Consider the following 11,284-nt stretch of genomic DNA (forward strand, 5'->3'; position numbering starts at 1 on the left):
TGCTATAAAAGTAGTATTTTTTAAGTGAAACTACTACGGATTTCCTTTTTCTCTCTTCAAGAAATTAGTATTCCTTTGAGTTCTAATTAGCGTGATAATATTTGATTGAGTATAAAGTTTAACAAAAAAATATATTTTGAAACTTGTGATCATAAAACATTCATTAATGGTAAAATATAAAGTTTAAAATAAAATTATTTTGAAATATAAAAGTACATTAATCTTTTTTATACAAATTAAATGGAAAAGTGTGTCACCTAAAATCGAAGAGGAAGCTGTATAGATGCCAATAAAAACCTGATTAATTTGGGCCCAGACTTTTTTATTGAAGTGGGTGTCAATCTGAATATCGCAAATACAACTCAAGATAGCTATATATGAGAAATTGATGGAAATTTGGAAATTGTAACGTTTGGGAAGAAAAACTTCACATGTCCATAGTTTGATCAGTAGTTTTTTTCAAAGGCATTTTCCAGTTTCATGTATATGACCAATGGCATTTTGCACTTTCTACCTTTTAAATTGCAATTATGATGCAACTTCTACTTGTCTTCCTCTGCATTTGCCATGTGACTGCCCAAAAGAGGGTCATTTCAAGTACTTTGATTCTCTTGTAGTATTTGACTCTAAGTTTGACCAAGTACTAAAGTATTCAATAACAATATCAGTCTAATCTTACAAGTAGAGTATGAGGAGGATAATGTATACGCAGTCTTGACTTCAGACTTTATCCCTATCTTATAAAGATAGATAGATTGTTTCCTAGACCATCGACTCAAGAAAAAAATAATATAACTGAAGCAAAAGAAACAACATAACATATTGATTCTCAGTGAACTCCTATTGTATGCTTTTTTCTTTATCAGTTGTAAAAAAAGAAAATACACACACACACATGTCACACCCCCCTCCCTTTTTTTTTACCTCACTAACCCCTCTTTAAAATAAATAAAGGATTTGTAAAGCTCATAAGGGTTTTCAAATTCAAGAGTGACAATATTTGTTTAAAAGGGATTTTGTGTACCAAGTCACCATTTAAAAGTAATTTTCCCTTAAAAATATATTTGACTTTAAACCAGTTTGCACCAGAGATTCTAGATAAGGGGGTTCATTTGACTCGGAGAGAAAGTGTTAGGCATTCCGCGAGTCCCGTAACTAGTACGTAATCAAGTTGGCTTTTAAAATATTCAAATTGAGATAATAAAAAAAAAAAGAGGAAGAGGAAAATAAGCACAAAAAAGGCTTGAGGTCGTCCCCACCTAATAAAAGAAAAATAAGAAAAGAAAAGGAAATACTAAAAGAAAATATACTAAGAGTTCTAATCTATCCTACACTGCTTCCTTCACGGTGCTCGTCGCGACCTCAAAATACAAGTACTACGGGGCATTCCCCGGATAAATAATAAACTAAAGGGACGACCTCTAACCTCAAAACTAAAAATAAAGGAGCGCCCTAATATTTGCATACCCGAGTGTAGTCAGCCTAAACATGCTCCTAGCGATTAAGTAAGAAAAGTAAAATAAATAAAATAAAACTAAAAAGAACAATTCATGGCAGCCTTTTTCTTTTAATTTCTCATTTAATGTATTTGACCAAGCCCGATCCCTAAGGCATGTGAATAAATTAAACACTAACGGGCTTTAGCCTTTCCCCACACCCCACGGCCCGATTCATCATCCACATTATCAATTAAAATTGTCTACACACAAAGATAGTACTCAACACAAAAAACGCAAAGAAGAAAAGAGAAATATAACAAACTCGACGAAACAGAGAAGATAAAATAAAATTAAGGAGTGGTAGATCAAAGTATGATAAGAGCCATGGCTTTCTGTTCCAATGAAATTCACATCAAGACATCCCCGAAACCCCCAACTACGATAATTACCCCAAATATAAGACAAATTCCTCAAGAAGCAATCTTAGTCATACTTATTGTTCCTATAAAAATTATTCTCACACATTGAATGATCCATTTTCAGAAGCAACAGGATCTCATACATACACTACTTCACACCAGGCACATCCCGACACAAAACCAATTCACAAAGTCAAGCACATATTTCATATTCTTGGCACCAATTTCATTTTCACTTCTTGGCATGCATGGTCAGGCTAAACAATTCTTATCTAACATACTCAGGAGACGAACATGAAAACTGTCAACAGCTGCAACACAAGAGATCAAGTGCAACCAACAGTCCAATACCAATTAGCAAATATCACAACCTGCTCCAATTCATACCGAATTAACGCACCCCAACTCGACTTCCAAACCTCGCGATCAAATGGACTATATGGGAAACAATTCACAAATTCATGTAGGCAACAGATAATTCTATCACTCAGTAACATTTAATGCGGAGAAACCGAGACAAATAGCACGGCTCTAGCTCAATAAGACATAAGCCAATGCAGATCAGAGTCAGATTTTAAAATTAAAGAGAACATGATGGCACAACGATTCACGCACTACATGGACCACTAGGATTCGTCCTAAACACTATTACTACCTATGAACACCAAGAAGAATTACCAGAACTGAGTTTAGGATCAATTAACACATGCTTTTGGAATATCAACTTGATCATTCAACCAACCTATTTCATGTGCAATCTTAGGGAAACAGGCAAAAATACTTAAAGGAGCTGCTCATGAATGCAACAGATGTACAGTTCTTAAAACATGAAGATCAAAGTGCATTTCAACGTGAACCAAGGATGCAAATTGGTGCAAGCGTCAAACAGAAACTAGCAAGGACAAACAGATCAAGGCACTTAATAAGCCAGAGACGAGTCGATCTAAGCCGGAAACTAAACTGTAACCTGAACGCTTCAGTTTTCCAACTACTCACGCTCAAACATTTCGAACAACAAACAAATTATCAAATGATAAGAACAGAACTACTAGTCTAGGTAAATTCCCCATGGCTCTATCCATACTTTAATCACACCAAATAAAATAAGTGAGAATCAAGAAATGGACCTGAACGAGAGGTCTTAATTAATTCTGCTCGGAATCACTTCAAGTGAGTACAACAACGAAAAGTCGAGAGGAACATCAATACTGCAGCAAGAACCGCGAACCACTGAACTCAACCTCAACGAACCTCGGGCAGAAACTCGAATCGGCACCGGAAACTCGAAACCAAATACGACCTCAAATAAACTACATAATTTGAAAACGAAATCCGAAATTAAAAACGAAGAGACAGAAGTGTTTTTGTATTTTCGTTTTTCTGGAATTCAAACTAAACTTAGAAAAATCTGAAAATTGAAAATTTCCTCTCCAAAAATTTCCCTTCTTTTCTTAAAAATGAAAATCTGAAAATTCGATTTTAGAAACAAGTAAAGGACAAATGGAGGGAGTAGATCGAGTGAGACTCAATCCTACGCTCTCCATTAATCCTATCCTTGCCTTCAATCAAATTTCGTGTGAGAGTGCGTGAGAGAGATGGAATATTTTTGTCAGAAGTTCGTTATGGTTGTGCTACGTGGAAGAAGGAGAAGATGAGGGGGGGGGGGACCATGGGACTCGGATGAGTGAACTCGCCGGTTTTTGTGAGTTTTCCGGCGAGTTTAGGGCGAGTTGGGGCGGCATAGATGAGAGGGGTGCGGCTGGACGAGAATTTTAGGGTTTGGAATTTGGGAGATATTAAGGTTTTATATGGTTGTGGGGAAGGATATGAACCATTGGATGGGGAAGAATGGAAGGTCCAGATTAAATAGGGGGTCTGGCGGGTTTCAGGGGTTGGGCTATCCGATTTTGGGCCTAGGTTAAATGGAGTTGGGCAAAAATTGGACCTTTTAAGACAAGAATCAACCCAAAATACATTCTCTTTTCAAAAATAAATTGACTAAACTAAATCTATATTAAAAGTGAAACTAATCCCCTTTTTTATTTTTTCGTATTTATCCAAAAATTATATTAAAGTAAGAATAGAAAAGATAGGTTAAAACCATAGCAAAATTCACTACAAAAGACTAATGACATTAAATAAATATATGTATAAAATGAGAAATATTATAAAGATGAAACTATTTTTGGGGTTTTCAAATATTGTAATTGAAGTAAAATAAATTAAGACTCAACGAACCATTAAACAAATATTTAAAATATACAAGAAAATTAATATAGCTTAAAGACGTGACGGGTCAAAAATTACGTGCTTACAACGCACATTCTTTAGGTTGAGTAAATTATTTTTCACAAGAATTCATGATTTTAGAAATTGTTATTTTACCTAGAACAACAATAATCGAGGTAACATTAGAAGTCTTCCTTTTCAAGATATCAAGAGAGGAAAATTTAAAGCAAATTATACAAAAATCGTACTTAGGAGCTCATAATTATTTTCAGATCATCCAAAATTTTAAAGATTTAAGGTGTAATGTTAGCTATTTCAATCTATTCTTATTTAAGACAATGTTAAAAAACACTTTCCAAAATTATTGCAATAATGTTTCGTAGTTTCTCGTAGTGTTGATAAATATATTTAGCAGATAATATGGCATGTAATTGCAAATAAATATCAAATTAGGGCTATGTGACTAACTGATATTACCCATCACTATTGAGCTAAAGGAAGTAATAACATTTATTAGCATATATAATCTCTTTTTTATTAAGATAGATAAATGTGATTACATTCATCATTTTTCAGGAATTGTTTTTAGTTTTTATTTAATAAGGTAGACAACTTTGTGAATAATCTCTATGTATTTTTTACTAAATTTATATTCAGTGATATGAGATACAAGCGCAAGGCGCGTACTCTAAGACTAGTAAATTATTAATTACCGAAGAGATCTTGTCTAATTGGGGTGAGTAACCAACCGGTGATATGTAAGTTGGGCCGGTTACTCTAGTGGGCTTCTAATTCCTTCAATCCAACATGGTGGAGAAATGAAAGTTAAAAAACCTAAGGGAATCTTATAGAAATGTCTCAAAAAAGTTTCAACTTACCAACCTTTAGTCATTAATCATAAACTTATCAAAACTAGCCAAGCACATATAAAAATTAAAAATTCAAAGAAATAAAGTTCTTTCTCTCCAAGAATCACACACAAAGATCTCCTTCCATATTTTTAAATGTGATTAACAATATTAAATGCAAGACGGAAAGTAAATTTTATGGATGAGGTAGCAAATAAAGTGATGAAATACAAAAATCTATATATATATATATACAAGATTCCAAAAATCTAATAATAAAAAGACTTTTTTCAATGGGTATGGTTGAGATTCATTGAAAATATATAGATGAGTCAATATACAAAATTTCAGGAAGATTGGAGGTGATTTGGTATCAAAATTCATAGTTTAAGTCGAGTTCAAAAAATTCTTCAGCGACACATGTATCACGCATGTATCTCACACGCAGGTATACATTGGATATACATGTGATACACCTATTATTTTTTTCATGTTCATCTTCTATTTCAAATTTTCAATTCAAATCACCTCAAAACTCCACCAATGTATCTAATATATTCTAATAACACCCACTCAAAAGAAAGCAAAAATTTGACCTTTTTTTGCTACAAATAACTAATTGGCTAATATTAGTAATATTTTATGAATCAGCCAATTTTTGTAATAAACTACTTATAAATGGACATAGCTGGTATTTTCCCTAAACCTAATGCATCTTTGTTCGTAAGGAAACATTTTGACCTCAAATAAAATCTATCATTTGACATTCAAATTTTCTCAACCAATTATTATCGACGATTATAAATAGAATAATCTCGCAGTTGATTTTTGCTACATAGTAAAACACATACATTCCCTTTAATATACATTAGAGTATATTACCTTTACTAGTTTCCTTTTAATAGTTTGTCCATGAAATGGATGTCAATGAGTTGATGTTAAAACTTACAATCTGAATATATTGGTAAAAACTTTCAACAGAATATAGGTATGAATTCAATTCTCACTCTCCATTTTAGCGTCTCTTTCCTTTCACTTTATACTATTATAATAGAATTTTTAAAAAAAGTCAATCCACGCAATATATACATCATACATAAGCTCTTTACGAAATTAATTCAACGTAATATCTAAAGTATCCATATTAAAGGATCAACTAAATAGCTGGAAGGACACGTAGAGTAGATCATATCAAATATATATAACCCGCTATAATAAGTTAAATTATATATGCTGATGGTACAAAAATTATAATACTATCATTATATATAACCTAAAATTTTATTAATAAGAATGATAACAACAAACACAAGGTAATTTCAATAACCGCTATATAAAAAGGCGTCGGTGAAGGCGAAAGATGAAAGAATTTATATATATTTATATAAAAAAAGAAAATTACTTAATACAATGTTTTAACAACCACCATTTGATGTTATCTAAGCTGTCCTCCACCATACAAAAACACCGTTCATACTCCTGTGACATATATTTCTTTGGGGAAAAAAATATGGAAAAAGGAAAAATGTTCTACAATGATCTTAGAAGTTGCTAGCTAAGTCATTGGGGAATTTACAATATTAAAGTATATCCTAGCTAAATCCCAAAAAAATTGAAGCAAGATCAATTATTGTGTTGATCCTTGCTTTTGGTTTTTGGTATCATTATTTTCAGAGATCGTAGTTCCAAACCGAACCATACTACTGGGTTAAGCTGAATTCGGAGCTGTAGTACTTTTTTCTTGAAAATCAACTTGACTAGCAATTAACTTTCCTTCATTCTGAGCCAACGCACAACGCCCTCGCCTTTTCCCACCGGGAATATTAGTGCACGGATTGGCACCAGAAGATGGAACTTGACCTCTGGGAAGTGATTGAATAATTAAATCAGTCGTCTGCTTCAACCATTCTTCTCCTTCTAATATCCTCAACCCCAAGACTTTCTGATGAAAATCAGATAAAATGAGTATTGAGAGAAATAAAACTGTGAATTTTTGGAGTGTGGCCATATTTTTGTTACTAAACAGAAAATCAAGAAATATAAGGATTGGAGTAATATAAATTCTCTTGTTTGAGATTTGGTGAGAGAATGGAGGTTGTGGACAGAAGAATTAGTTATTTATACGTGCATGGGATTGTATGCACTGTGGGGAAATTAAGTGCGGGGAATTTGACTAAAGAAGAAAGCCGCGCTTTTGAGAGAGTTTGACAATGAATTGTCGGAAAATGGAAACACGTATCCTTGAAAATTAAAATAAGGCCCTTCATTTTCAAAAGGTGATGTGTTAACTAGTACTGTAAAGGTGTCGGACTGGACGGCGGCAAACCAGAATTTAAAGTTTATGAGCTAAATAATTTTTTAAGGGATCTTTATATAAATAGTCGGATAAATTTATTATTTATTTTTTTATATACATAAGTTATATATTTATTATATATAATTATACATATAATATTATACATAGATTATACATCCGTCAGTTATTTTGAGTTTAAGCAGTTGGGTTGACAATAATTTAAATTAATTTTATTGAGTTCTAAATTAATAATTTATACATATTTAATAAATTTATTAAAACAAATACGAAATTTGACCAAAGCTATTTATTCAACCGAACTCATAACCAAAATGCTAGCTCCGTTCCTAAATTTACTTGTTGGAGTATGTCAAGATGAACGATGAAGAATTGAATAAGTCAGTCTTATTGTTGTATTTGGCGTATTCTGTTTGACGATTTTAGCTGGCGGTCATCCTCTTCTATTTTATAACGTATATCTTCAAGTTTGAGAGTAGACCTGAATTTATTGCGGTTTTGTGGAATATTAATTAGGTAGAAGAAATCAGCTGTTAGTTGAGTAGCCATGCTTGACAAACTTTTTATAGGACAAATTGAAATTACTATATATCCTTTGTGTGCCTAATCTTTGAATTACGTGCAGCATCATAAAATCATGTCACATTAAGACTCACGTAACCATTTTTATCAAGTAATAAATATTACTACTAATTGATAACCTGTTAAAAATAAAATATATTAATATTAATTAATGTACTATCACATATTAAACTACACTAATAGTTTACAAGCAAAAGTAATTTACTAAACATTTTTGTTATGACAAAACTAGCTCGATCAATTTTTTCTGTCCTTTTTCTAGTTGTCATTTTTAGAACTAACTAAAATGACTGTCATTTAGTGATGAATGATGAAATTAAATTAGTCTAGACATGAATGAAATTTAGTTGTCTTGTTCCTCGAGGGAAGAAAGTAATGGAAAATACACTACTCCGTTGTCTCTTGTTGATATATTCAGCTGAATTACTTGAACGAGAGGAGCATAATATCACATGGGTAAATTTTCAATCTTTGACCATTATAATACAAGAATTCCTTACAAGGCAATGACGTGGCTTGAAATCAAGAATTCCATGCATTAATTTTTTACCAAAATTTCTAAGAAATAGTCTTCCTTTTAGCTCGGCCAAAAGTCTCTGACTCCTTCAACTTTTAAAAAATATCTTGTCATCATCTCTCCCTTGTGAACTATAAATTACAAAAATAGAAAACCTACTCCTCTTCCTTACATGTTATTGTCGCATAAAATGGGCAATTGAACCCTAAGTTTTTGGACTCGAAATGCAATGAAAAGAAATAAGGAAAGAGGTGGATTTAGAATTTAAAGTTTAATTTATGAATTTTTTCAATTATATCAAGTTAATATACTATAAAACTTAGATTCAAAATAAAATATTTATAAATATTTAATAATTTTTTTATAGATTTACAAGGCATGATAAAGAATTATTGGATTCTCGTGAACCCGTTTGTCGTAATCTAACTATTTAATGTTATATAAAATAAAATGGAGGGGCTATTCTTTTTCTAGTCTGTTCTATTCATAGATTTCCTTTCATCTAAATTTTCATAAGCTAGAAAATTACGTCCTTCCCCCTAAAGTATGGGCCATTTGCCTTTGTATCTTCAATCTCACACAAAGATATTGTTCATTTAGGTTTTCAAATGTCTTGAATGTAGGGAACCAAAAAAGGAATTGAGCAAAATTAATGTGGAAGTCAAATTGAGCTATGAAAAAGGTTTGGAGTATTGAAGTCAAAGAATAAGGAAAGGAAAACACAGATACTAATTAATAGAAGTCAAATCACATAACCTACTAAAACACAATAACCTCTGACCAGAGAAACCAATACCACTGAGTTGGATTTTTTCTTCTTAAAGTAGTTAACCTAAAAAGGTCATATTCACACAGACACATAGTTGTGGTTATTATATTAATCGTACAATACTCTATGGGCTTTCTTCAACCTTAAAATTTATCCTCACCGAATATTTATACTAAATTAATAAATTCATTAAATATATCTTCACAAACATAATTATTCATAAATTATAATTCATTAATACATATTCTCATCTTACCTTATCACTTAATCTGTTTATCATGAAAAATCAATATAATTTGGTATAAATATACGATGCGAGTAAGTTTTTACCGACTCGTGGTTGTGCCATGGTTCGTGTCGGGCTTGATCCCAAACCCTTTCTAATTTCAATTACCTATCAAAATTGAGGAGTTTTCAGAAACCACTATTATTTAGTGCTATTAACTTCTTATAGCTACCATATACATAATTACTTCATATAACTACTATTCAGTTGTTACAGTAGTGTATTCGCATGTATTCGCGATGTTGTATTCATGAATACAACAGCAAAAAGAGCCTAAAATCAAGACAGTCCAGTTATACGCACATGTATTCACATGTATTCACGCCATGTATTTATGAATACAATAGTAAAAAGCGCCTAAAACCAGGGCAGTCCAGCTGTACGCGCATGTATTCACATGTATTCGCGTTGTTGTATTCATGAATACAACAGTAAAAAACGCCTAAAATCAGGGCAGTTCAGTTGTACGAGCATGTATTCATATGTATTCGCGTCATGTATTCATGAATACAGTAACAACAATCCCTTAAAAATAGGTATGTCCATGTCCAGCTGTTTAAGAGAGAGGAAAAACATAAATAACTTATTTAATACCTTATTTCATGCCTCAATGGTAGTATATACCATAAAATACTTATTTTGCTATAGAATATAAAAGATAGTTATAAAAAATAATTTTTTAAAATAATTTTTTTTAATAATAAATAGGGTGTATACCTTTGCGATATGAGGTAAAATTCCTATCAAAATTTGGTGAACTACATCAGCAATTCAAAGGATTAGAAGACGAAAAGAGAAGAGCTCACTGCTCAGCCCATTTGACAATAGAATGTCACCAACTTCAGCTCATTTGGTCACTGTTACACTTTGGACTTATTATTTGGTTAATGTTTTCTTTTCCAAATTTTAATTAATGCTTTTGACATTAGTCAATATATTGGGTTAAAAATAAGGTAAGTCTGTTTGAACTTAGTCATAATTCAAACAGTAGTGATCATATTAATCTCAATAGTTTTGGATTGTTGTCTACTTGGATCTTCTTTAGTATTAAAAATTATAAGGATATTAGGGTATGATACATGGTTAAATGGTTTCTCTGTACTTATTCCATGTACTCGGGGTAAGTGTGTGCCTATGTGAGCACATCTCCGCAAAATCAATGTTTAAATGTTTCATTAAATTTGATTATTTTAATATTGATATCAGCTTATTGCACCCCTTAATCTTTTTTCAGGCTTGAGATCAACTATATAGAACTCACATAGGCAGAGTTCTCTTGTTAAAAAGTCGGTGAAAACTATTTTTTTAGGAAATATAATAATTTACAAGAATTATGCACTTTGTTTTTTGTTTTTTTAATAATGACTGTACCAAGCTAGCTCTTGCGCACCTCTACTATTCTTTCAGAAACCTGCTACCTCCATCAACACAAGTATCGGATAACTTTGCTCACTAATACTTTAACATATTAAGAAAAAACTATATAGTATTTTTTCGTTTCTACTGGAATTTGACACTAATCTTGAAAGTTTGTACACATATCGTTAACACACTTCCTGAATAAAAATACTAGGTTTTGGACTTGGCCCTATGAATTTCACCCCAGATTACTTTGTATCTTTACAAGCCCAAATACATTATTATTAGTAATATTTGGTATCTTAGGCTTCTAAGACATAGGGAGATTTGCACAAATTGGGGTTTTAGTGCCGTCATTTAAATTTCAACATCCCTATCTTCGTAAGGTTGGGATTAGGTCACTTATGGGATTATTGTTGTTGTTGTTTAAAAGAGTTCTACAAAAATAAATATGCAGCCAATATTAGGCAGCAAAATCCCGACAAATGGCCTTAATTCCAAATTGATGGACAAAACTTGCGA

At 31.9% G+C, this 11,284-nt stretch overlaps 1 long non-coding RNA gene across 1 annotated transcript; it reads right to left on the reverse strand.

Annotated features, from left to right (window-relative positions):
* Nucleotides 1-290: 290 nt before the first annotated feature.
* Nucleotides 291-3,620, reverse strand: LOC104121574 (uncharacterized). The gene is made up of 2 exons (XR_691973.4): nt 2,986-3,620; nt 291-2,293 (listed from the first exon to the last, which is right to left on the reverse strand). It is a non-coding gene; the product is annotated as an uncharacterized lncRNA (long non-coding RNA).
* Between the last annotated feature and the right edge of the window lie 7,664 nt (nt 3,621-11,284).

Source organism: Nicotiana tomentosiformis, chromosome 5 (genome assembly GCF_000390325.3).
Source record: "Nicotiana tomentosiformis chromosome 5, ASM39032v3, whole genome shotgun sequence".
NCBI classification, from domain to species: domain Eukaryota; kingdom Viridiplantae; phylum Streptophyta; class Magnoliopsida; order Solanales; family Solanaceae; genus Nicotiana; species Nicotiana tomentosiformis.